Source organism: Coregonus lavaretus, assembly GCF_964263955.1.
Source record: "Coregonus lavaretus genome assembly, contig: HAP1_SCAFFOLD_4401, whole genome shotgun sequence".
Taxonomy (NCBI): domain Eukaryota; kingdom Metazoa; phylum Chordata; class Actinopteri; order Salmoniformes; family Salmonidae; genus Coregonus; species Coregonus lavaretus.
The window spans coordinates 33,155-43,973 of record NW_028158347.1 but is presented as its reverse complement, the minus strand read 5'-3'; positions in this window follow the sequence as shown (position 1 = coordinate 43,973).

The following is a 10,819-nucleotide window of genomic DNA, read 5'->3' as shown; positions in this document are numbered from 1 at the left end:
TCAGCACTGTGCAAAGAACCCTCTACAACATGTTTGAAATAAAACATAATGGCCTGGTGATTGATGTATCGTGTACTGACCTAGTTGAACTTAAAGTTTGAACTTTTTGAAAAATGTGAAACAGTTAGGAATTTTTGTAGTGAACTTATGGAGCTGCTGTGTAGTGAGCTTGTGACCCCTTGTAGAATGAAAAAGTAATTTCCGGGTAGGTCTGCCTGAGTATAAGTAAGTGTTAGACTTGTCCTGTGAACACTACGAGCGACAAGAAACCTCAAGAGAGATCAACCACAGAAAACTCCAGAAAACACGTCTCCTAGACCAATTCTAGGTGTGTTGTGTCCTTCATGTCTGGGCCACAAGGACAAAACCATCGATGCCATTCTTTGTGATGCACCTGATTGTTTTAATGGCGGGATTGATATGAGTGGAGGCCAACCGGACGATTCAAACGTGAAGATTTTCACACACAGCTGTCTCAACAACCTTTTTCAGCCAAAAACCGGGAGTTTTTCTCCTGCGTTTCGCATGAGGGAATGGCTTAAGATAAGACTTGCTCTATGTCAGATCTAAAAGGCCCTGAATGGACCATCCCTGCCTGGGTACGTACTGGAAGAGGAAGTCTGTGGGCCAGATGATTTGAAAGTCATACGAATCTCTTCAGTAGCGTAGAGTCCAGACTCCAAACTGACAATTTTAGGTTGTTCTGAATTCAATAGCGCAAATGCCACCAAATCTGTTAGTTCGTATGTATTTTCAAACGCTTGCACAGAGGTCAACTATTTTGTTGCCTGTCTTTAGCTTCAAGTGGCGTGATTGGTTTTATGGTGCTTGATATGATGAAACAAGTGCAACAGTTTTTCCACCATCGTGAACATTTCCGAAGATGGTCCCTTCTGTTCTCAAGACAAAACTTGGGCTTATCGGCAAGAAGGTTGATCTATCATGGAAAAGAAAACATGCGAAACCTTGAAGGCCATGGAGAGCCTGGTGGAAGAGGCAACGTCTGAGTCCCTCACAGCTTGAAGATGGGGATTTGGAGACTGATGGGGGTGTCGGGTTACAAAAGGCCCCTGAAAAGGAGAAAAATGCTGATTATTATAATAATTATACATTTAAACATGTTTATGATTCATATAAAGGTTTAGTAGTAAACATTAGTGTCATTGTTTAATATTCAATATTGTTTAGTGAACTTTAATAACTTGTATATAAATGCTTCTATTTCTGTAGCAACATTTTAGAAGAAAATAAAAGGTTTGAAAGAAAATTGTATTTACCTTCAATGAATTACAGCTCTCTCTCTCTTTCTCCGTCCCTCCCCTATCTATCTATCTATCTATCTCTCTATCTCTCTCTCTCTCTCTCTCTCTCTCTCTCTCTCTTCTCTCTCTCTCTCTCTCTCTCTCTCTCTCTCTCTCTCTCTCTCTCTCTCTCTCTCTCTACACAAGAGCCACTGGTTCTTTGGGTTGTGTGTGTGTGTGTGTGTGTGTGAGCGTGTGTGGTGTTTCTTTAAAACAACTGTTTTGTAAACCTGTTTACCCTTTTAGAAAGAGTTCTCAGCTATCCATATTTTAATGGTCAACAGTTTGCTCATCTAGGGGTTCCCTTACACACAAGGGAACAGTATGTACACATGGGGTCCCCCAAGTGTCTTTGAAACTACTTTTTTAAACCTGTTTAACCTTTAACCTTTTAAAAATAGCTCTCGGGGGGGGGGGGGGGGGTTGGGGGGGGGCGTCCGTGAATGTCCGGGATGTCTCAGTCAATTAAAAACAAAAAAGGTAATTGTATTCTTAAAGATGTCCCGTTTTACTGCTGACCTAAACAGATCCATTTGACCCCATAAAAGAGCGTCCGTGGGATGACTCAGCCAACCAAGAAAAAAGACCCAGAGGACCAGAAGGCCTGAAGACATACATCTTAAAGAGACTACTTGAATCATTTATTCCTCATGGAGCATTTTGAAGGTGAGTTGAATTTTCAATATTATGAAGGCTTTTATATATAACTATGCATATATATATTATTTATGTTGTATATTATAAATGAATATTTTTAATAATGTATTGTATAAAATGATATAGTATGTAATGAATGAGATGTTGTGTTATTGATTTTTTTAAACGAGAATGGACTCTACCGACATATGTATATATCCTACTGTTTATACCAAACAAATGTCAATTTTATGTGACATGTCTCAAGGTGTCTCAGACCCATTAAAATGCATGCCAAACCAAGTCTCTACTCAAGAGTGGACCACTGGCTCCACCTAGTGGATGTTCAGTTACATCACAGTTATAGAAAAAAATGACTTGTCAATTGATTATGTGTGTGTGTGTGTGTGTGTGTGTGTGTATCTAGAATGTTAGTATAATGTTATATACATATATATCTCTACCTACATATGTATTTATCCTACTTGAGTTTTGTGTCTAAGTGTCTAATCAAGAGTGGACCACTGGCTCCACCTAGTGGATGTTCAGTTACATCACAGTTGTAGAAAAATGTTATCTAGCACATTAGTATACTACATTTTACATTTACATTTTAGTCATTTAGCAGACGCTCTTATCCAGAGCGACTTACAGGAGCAATTAGGGTTAAGTGCCTTGCTTAAGGGCACATCGACAGATTTTTCACCTAGTCGGCTCGGGGATTAGAACCAGCGACCTTTCGGGTACTGGCACAACGCTCTTACCCACTAAGCTACCTGCCGCCCCATCTATATCTCTCAATGGATAACAATTCACTCAATGTATAACAATGTTTTTTTAAATATTTAACAGTATTTCAATATTTGGTTTTTGCAGACATTTTAAGACTTGTTTTTTTAAGGGGGTAGATCAGCTTAATATTGCAGATAGATTGTAATTTACATCAATGTAATTGTCTGCATCACTTCCAGTCCCCCATGTTTTTTATATATATATACACACATATTTACATTTACGTCATTTAGCAGACGCTCTTATCCAGAGTGAGTGAGTGCATACATTATTTAATTTTTTTCTCTATACTGGCCCCCCGTGGGAATCGAACCCACAACCCTGGCGTTGCAAAAGCCATGCTCTACCAACTGAGCTACATCCCTGCCGGCCATTCCCTCCCCTACCCTGGACGACGCTGGGCAAATTGTGCACCGCCCCATGGGTCTCCCGGTCGCGGCCGGCTACGCCAGAGCCTGGATTTGAACCAGGATCTCTAGTAGACCACTGCGCCACTCGGGAGATAATACACATACACATACATATACACACATATATATATATATATATATATATATATATAAATATATATATACACATATATATACATATATACACACATACATACACACATACATACACACATACAGTGAGGGAAAAAAGTATTTGATCCCTTGCTGATTTTGTGATTGACAGTTCTTTTGTGTTTCTTCCATTTGCGAATAATCGCACCAACTGTTGTTACCTTCTCACCAAGCTGCTTGGCGATGGTCTTGTAGCCCATTCCAGCCTTGTGTAGGTCTACACTCTTGTCCCTGACATCCTTGGAGAGCTCTTTGGTCTTGGCCATGGTGGAGAGTTTGGAATCTGATTGATTGATTGCTTCTGTGGACAGGTGTCTTTTATACAGGTAACAAACTGAGAATGTGTACTTCCTAATATAAAAGGCTTATCAGGACTGATAAGAAGACAGGATGAAGTAGCATGCTGTGTCTCAACTAACAATGTTATGCAGACTTTCTTTTGAAAAGGTAAAGGTTTGTCTGCCAGACCTACCAGGAGAATCTGGACATTTTCTGCGACTTGGAGACTATGTGGTGGTAAAGGATTAAGGAAGTCATTGATGGACAACACCCAAGTGGGAAGGTTAGTAATAGGTGTTGATGGCTACCTTGATGGAGGGCCAAGTAAGAGAGAGAGATTCCTAGATCTATATGGACCATTGGAGGACTTTTCTAACGCAGAGGAGGAAGGTGGCACCGCTTCGGCGGAGCATTGTTTTGTTTTGTCTGTGTGTTTTTGCAGCAGAGACTATTGGTACGCTGATAGAAGGATACACTCCACAGAGAGACGGTGATAAATGGAGAAGGACTCTGCATGATCATAGAACTAGTGAAGGAAGAAGGTTCATGCATCATCACCCAGTCTACACCAACGGAGGTATGGATAGAGGGGAGATTGAACAGGTATCATGTCAACCGATGCTACAGATGGCTACGAGGAAACTGACGATCTGGAGATGATAGTAGGTATATACACTGCTAAAGTGATAGTATTGAGAATGCATTGAGATAATGATCTTTATTTATTTTCAGGATGAGGAAAGTCATAATTGAATTATGAATGTTTATAATGTATGTTAATATAGGTATACATTCTGAAAGTTGTAATGGGTGATTAAGTTGAGAGTTTTCATTTTCAGTGATAAGGATAAAGTGAATAAGAATTGTCATTTTAAATTTGGTTGAGTTCAGTAATTTGGTTGGTTATAATTGATAAGATTAATGAGTGATTTAAGTGAATTATTAGTATGTATAAGCATATAAATGTTTTCTATAGATATTATGGGTTTAAACAGTGATACATTAAGGTCATGTCTTAGGATACATTTATAGGATTTATTGAATAGACATTGTTGACTCATACTGTTTGAAACATGGAAGTTAAGGTGAGGATTGTGAATGAAATCATGAATATGTGATTAATTGGGTTAATGTATTAACATATTAGTCATTATATACATTTGAAGTATTGGGTGATATTGATATGGATGTTAAGGGTGCTACATATCTATGTTGAATGGCAAGTACTTAATTGGTTATTATCATGGGGTTATGATATTTTCATATGATGTGAATTTGGTTGAATTATTAAAGCAGGAATAGTCTAGGGATGTGATGATGTAACAGGGAGTGATAATAGAGTGTTATAATGTGTATGTTATATTAGGTATATTAGGAGGACAAAGCAGGAGGTGAATATTGTATATTTTAACAATCATGGGTTGTTAAGCAATTGGGTCTGAGATGTTAATCATTAGAATGTGTAATTGATAATCACATAGAACTGGAGGCTATTATATTAAGATGAGGAGGATATGGTAATTTGAATGTTGTTGGAGTTTTTTAAAGGTTGTTTTAGTGGTAATTCCATAGGAACATGGATGGCAAGTATTCTAGGTCCTCTAGTGGCCATAGTAATCATTACAGCCATAGTTATGGGGTGTTGTTTCCAATTTCTCGGGGATTGATTTTAAGATCTGTACACCAGATTAATAACATGCCTGTGATTACAGTTAGAGATGTATCAGTTAATGGTAATACAAGGAGGGAGAGGACTAATTATTATTATTCTACATCATCTTATTGCAGTTTAGAATCCATTAATAATGTTGATTGAGGACAAGGAATGTTAAGGTGGAATTGTATACCATGGAATTAAGGGTTACAGGAAGAAGATGTGGACAGATGACTATCTTAGTGGATCAGATAGAGCCCCTTGTGACCAGGGAGAAACTTGGGGTTCCTCTGACAGAGCGTGGATGAAGTAGACGGATGTTTTTGTTATTTTTATATTCACGTGTTCAGATGATAAAATCCATGTAATTTACAAAGGGTCATGGATCTTTGGATTTGTGGGGATGATGTCATGATGGTCACAATTTCGTTGATGTATGTTTTCTTGGTAGCATGAATAAGAAATTGGTATATTTGAAAATGAAGTATATAAAAAGGGGTTATTTTAAAAGGGGGGATGATGTCTATGTGGGATTTTTCCTTATATATGAAGAATAAGGTTTTGACTACATAGATTATTAGCATGAATATATAGTAGTTAATTATGTGTTTATCTTTTACTCAGACTGAGTTTATAGAGGTTTGAGAGGTTTGATATCACATAAGATAGATGACTGAGAATGTATACCTTTGTTGATTAAATATATGGAGAATCAGGTTGGATTCAGGTATAGAAGGTGGAAGGGGATTAATTCTCAGTTATCTAGCAGAGGTTAGGATCTAGTCAGGGATATATGTACTACTGATTAAAGAATATAGAATTTTATATGAATTTATATGTGAATTGTTGGAGTTAAGTCAGGTCACTTACCACAAAAGAAAAAAAAAATATTGTAATGATGAAATGTCATAGTATTGTGTGGACAGAGGTAGAGTTACTGGGATAATTAGTTTGGGGCCATCAAGTCTACATTCCTTGTGTCAAAGTAGATTAGTGATGTTTAGGGTAGTTCGTTGATGTATGTTTTCTTGGTAGCATGAATAAGTAATGGGTATATTTGATTAGCATGTATCAGAAAAAGGGGTCATTTTAAAAGGGAGGATGTCTTTGGGATTTTTCCTTATATATAAAAATAAGGTTTTGACTACATAGATTATTAGCTTGAATATATAGTAGTTAATTATGTGTCTATCTTTTATTTAGACTGAGTTTATAGAGGTTTGAGAGGTTTGATATCACATAAGATAGATGACTGAGAATTTATACCTTTGTTGATTAAATATTGATGGACAGGATGTAGTGACCTGGGGGCAAAGGGTAATAACAACAGAGACAGGGAGGCCTATGATGGTTTCCAGATGTACTGTATACACCTGGGCTGAAAGGCCCCAGAGTCTGCAACACCACTAAGCAAGGGGCACCACCAAGCAAGAGGCACCATGAAGACCAAGGATCTCTCCAAACAGGTCAGGGACAAAGTTGTGGAGAAGTACAGGTCAGGGTTGGGTTATAAAAAAAATCTGAAACTTTGAACATCCCATGGAGCACCATTAAATCCATTATTAAAAAATTGAAAGAATATGGCACCACAACAAACCTGCCAAGAGAGGGCCGCCCACTGAAACTCAAGGACCAGGCAAGGAGGGCATTAATCAGAGAGGCAACAAAGAGACCAAAGATAACCCTGAAGGAGCTGCAAAGCTCCACAGCGGAGATTGGAGTATCTGTCCGTAGGACCACTTTAAGCCGTACACTCCACAGAGCTGGGCTTTACGGAAGAGTGGACAGAAAATAGACATTGCTTAAAGAAAAAAATAAGCAAACACGTTTGGTGTTCGCCAAAAGCCATGTGGGAGACTCCCAAAACATATGGAAGAAGGTACTCTGGTCAAATGAGACTAAAATGTAGATTTTTGGCCATCAAGGAAAACGCTATGTCTGGGGCAAACCCAACACCTCTCATCACCCCGAGAACACCATCCCCACAGTGAAGCATGGTGGCGGCAGCATCATGCTGTGGGGATGTTTTTCGTCGGCAGGGACTAGGAAACTGGTCAGAATTGAAGGAATGATGGATGGCGCTAAATACAGGGAAATTCTTGAGGGAAACCTGTTTCAGTCCTCCAGAGATTTGAGACTGGGATGGAGGTTCACCTTCCAGCAGGACAATGACCCTAAGCATACTGCTAAAACAACATTTGAGTGGTTTAAGGATAAATATTTAAATGTCTTGAGGAGTCACCTGTGACAGTATTAAAAAGAGTAGGAGTACTGATCTAGGATCAGTTTTGCCTTTTAGATCATAATGAAACAGATTAAATGGACAGGGGGGACCTGATCCTAGATCAGCACTCCTCCTCTGGGAAACTGCATGTATGAAACCGAACACATAGTCGTAGTCTAGTTACAGCAGTGGTTTACTGCCATCTAGTGGAAGATACCAATAAAACACTTTATTATCAGGATGGGGAGACGGTTGAGCTGAAACAGAAAGTAAAGTTGTTATTTTGTACAGGATCCATTTTCAGACGACCGCGCCGAAAACACTATATGGAGAGAACTGAAAAATAAAGTAAGTATTTCTGAACAATAATCTGAACAATAGTCTATTCTAACTGACAGAGGAAGAGAATGAATACCTGGAATGAGATATTACTAGTTAGTAGAACTGCTGCTTGAGCTTAGTTGCTGACAGACAGCAGTTTTCAAAGTGTTATCACATGTTATCAGTCAAACGTCTGGTAAAGATGGTGGAGGAGCTTTTAAATGATAGGGTTTTATGTTTATCTCAGGGTTTCTCAATCCTTTTGTTCTTGCCCAGCATTTACACACCTGATTCAACTAATCATCAAATATTTGAAGACAGTTTAATATTTGAGGCATACAAATGAACATTCTCAAATTAAAACCTTTTGGATTTGTAGGCCTGTTTACAATTATTAAAGGTCTACAGTAAATCACATTTTGGAGGAAAAAAACACAGCTAAAACTGGTTTAGAGTAAATTATATGTTTATCAAAAATAATATAAGACGTCTTGAAGAAGGACTATAATTTAAAAAAATAACTGAAGTACCATTCGGTACAATGTCATGAGTTACTGCTGTGGCATGCAACTGACTGTTAGCCCCACCCTCTGGTTACTGTTGTAAAGGGGTGACACCTTGAAGCGTTTCCTGAAGTCTAAACGCCTCTGGGTTTAGAACTCTGTCTCAGTGCCCTGCTACAGTGGTAGTGTTCGTTTTGCATGGCCCGGTGCTACGGGGGAGTGGATATTTAATTTAAGGACCAATGGAATGGTCTAAAACGTGCCAACTCTGCTCACCCGGGGAGCCGGCCAATGGAAAACTAATTCACCCAGTCACCGTTATAACTTCATTTCCTTATTTGAAATTGAAAGTGACTTTGTAGCCTACGCAGTTACAAAATGTCTGTTCAAACTGTGGCGCATATGGAACATTAGAACAGTGGTGGAAAAAGTAAAGATTCCTTAATAGAAAATGACTCAAGTAAAAGTGAAAGTCACCCAGTAAAATACTACTTGAATAAAAGTCTAAAAGTATTTGATTTTAAATATACTTATTTATCAAAAGTAAATGTAATTGCTAAAGTAAAGTAGGAATAATTAAAATTAAAATTACTTATATGAAGCAAACCAGACAGCACAATTTTCTTGTTATTTTCATTTACGGATAGCCAGGGTCACATTCCAACATTCAGACATCATTTTAAAAAAGCATTTGTGTTTAGTGAGTCTGCCAGATCAGAGGCAGTAGGGATGACCAGGGATGTTCTCTTGATAAGTGCGAATTGGACCATTTTCTGAATGTAAGGAGTACTTTTGGGTGTCAGGGAAAATGTATGGAGTAAAAAGTACATTATTTTATTTATGAATGTAGTGAAGTAAAAGTAAAAGTTGTTAAAAATATAAATAGTAAAGTACAGATACCTAAAAAAAACGACCTAAGTAGTACTTTAAAGTATTTTTACTTAAGTACTTTACACCACTGCATTAGAAGACGGATAAATGTGTTGATTTTAAAAGAAAGATGGCCAGATTCTGCTAGGTAGGCTACGAACTATTATAAAGTTAGGTCGTCATCACAGTAGGTTTGAGCTACAGTATGATGACTTACCAACCTGATGGTCTCCGTTGGAAATGTTGTGGAAAATGTTGTACACCCATTGGGCCTCCCGAGTCGCGCAGTGGTCTAAGGCACTGCATCGCAGTACTAGCTGTGCCACTAGAGATCCTGGTTCGAATCCAGGCTCTGCTGTAGCCGGCCGCAACCGGTAGACCAATGGCGCGGTGCACAATTGGCCCAGCGTCGTCCAGGGTAGGGGAGGGAATGGCAGGCAGGGAGGTAGCTCAGTTGATAGAGCATGGCGTTTGCAATGCCAGGGTTGTGGGTTCGTTTCCCACGGGGGGCCAGTATGAAAATAATAATGTATGCACTAACAGTAAGTCGCTCTGGATAAGAGCATCTGCTAAATTACGTAAATGTAAATGTAAATGTAATTAAAATATGTAACATAAACAACAAATGATATGCTCAGATACACAAAATACATCTGGTTTCAGATCTAGAAGATTCTCCTCTTCAATAGTAATATCATCAATTCTGACCAGTAACTTACCTGGGGTCAAAGGTCCCTGATTTATCACTAAAATGTATAGGATGATCCATAGAGATGTCACTCTTCATGGACAGATTACTGGGTACTGGAGAGAATTTACTGTTACAGCAGGTGTTTACTGCCATCTAGTGGAAGATACCAATAAAACACTTTATTATCAGGATGGGGAGACGGTTGAGCTGAAACAGAAAGTAAATGTGTTCTTTTGAACAGGATCCAGTTTGAGACGACAGAGCAGAAAACGCTATATGGAGAGAACAAAAAAATAAAGTGAGTATTTCTGAACAATAATATATTCTAATGTACAGAGTAAGAGAATGAATACCTGGAATGAGATAGTACTAGTTAGTAGTACTGCTACTTGAGCTTAGTTGCTGACAGACAGCAGTTTTCAAAGTGTTATCACATGTTATCAGTCAAACCTCTGGTAAAGATGGTGGAGGAGCTTTTAAATGATAGGGTTTTATGTTTATCTCAGGGTTTCTCAATCATTTTGTTCTTGCCCAGCATTTACACACCTGATTCAACTAATCATCAGATAATTTAAGACAGTTTATTATTTGAGGCATACAAATGAACATTCTCAAATTAAAACCTTTTGGATTTGTAGGCCTGTTTACAATTATTAAAGGTCTACAGTAAATCACATTTTGGAGGAAAAAAACACAGCTAAACCTGGTTTAGAGTAAATTATATGTTTATCAAAAATAATGTAAGAAGGACTATAAGAAAAAAAAACTGAAGCAAGATTCGTTACAATGTCATGAGTTACTGCTGTGGCATGCAACTGACTGTTAGCTCCACCCTCTGGTTACTGTTGTAAAGGGGTGACACCTTGAAGCGTTCCCTGAAGTCTAAACGCCTCTGGGTTCAGAACTCTGTCTCAGTGCCCTGCTACAGTGGTACTGTTCGTTTTGCATGGCCCGGTGCTACGGGTGAGTGGACATTTAATTTAAT